Below are 1,032 nucleotides of genomic sequence, written 5' to 3'. Positions count from 1 at the left end.
CGGATACGTATTTCGGAAACAATGTTACCATTATCAACGCTAAACACATACTGACACCCCGACTAGAAAAAACTCCCTTATATACCACTAGTGACCTTATCACCTAGTGACGTCATCACTAAGTAATATTATCACATTTTGCCAGTTTACACAAGTTTAATAATGAATTTTTTAGTGGGCCAAGATCCCAATTAATTAAATTGTTTTTATTTTTAAATATTTCTATACATACTGTATGTGTTTAGAGTTGATAATGGTAACATTGTTTCCGAAATACGTATCCGCGACTTTTCATTAATTTTTTGTGGCTTTGAATATAATATTTTTAGTTTTTTAAATTAATAATATTTTTAATATAGTTTTAATTTTACTTTAGTATTTAATTTACAAGTTTTAAAATTATATAAAACATTTGTTCTTCTATATAACATCTAAAAATAATGCAAAAATTTTGTAGTAATATTAGTGTTTATTAATTGTATATTTTTTTATTAATGCTCATTTTTAAAATTATTACCTTTCTTCATCAAACATTACATTAAAAGTCTATGTACTAATGTCTTCTACAATTGATTNTTACACTAAAAGTCTATGTACTAATGTCTTCTATAATTGAATCTCTTATTCTATTTACACATATTTCAATCATTTAATTTTGAATATGATGACTAGTGTAAGTTGTTTCTTTGTTGAATATTTCAGAAAACTTAGGTATATGCTTGGAAAATAAAACACAAGTTTTGTTGAAATTTCCCAAGAAAAATTATTTATTAAAAAATTAATAATTATAACTTCTCAGTTTTAATTATTTATTATAAGATGATTAGATTACTTAAATTAGTTCCCTACGTTGATTTAATGATGAATTATTTTTATTTTGTCAGGCCTTTCTTTGGATACTCAATAAATTGTTATCTTAATTAGACTTTTCATATATTCCCTATTAGCAGCAACTTTTAGTTTAGATTGAGTTATTAGCTGGGTATGAACAATGTCAGTTTTTTAACAGTTATTTACAAGTTAAATGAGTTT

The sequence above is a fragment of the Daktulosphaira vitifoliae genome, unplaced genomic scaffold, assembly GCF_025091365.1.
Source record: "Daktulosphaira vitifoliae isolate Bord-2020 unplaced genomic scaffold, ASM2509136v1 Scaffold_4, whole genome shotgun sequence".
NCBI classification, from domain to species: domain Eukaryota; kingdom Metazoa; phylum Arthropoda; class Insecta; order Hemiptera; family Phylloxeridae; genus Daktulosphaira; species Daktulosphaira vitifoliae.
This window is presented reverse-complemented; position numbering follows the sequence as displayed.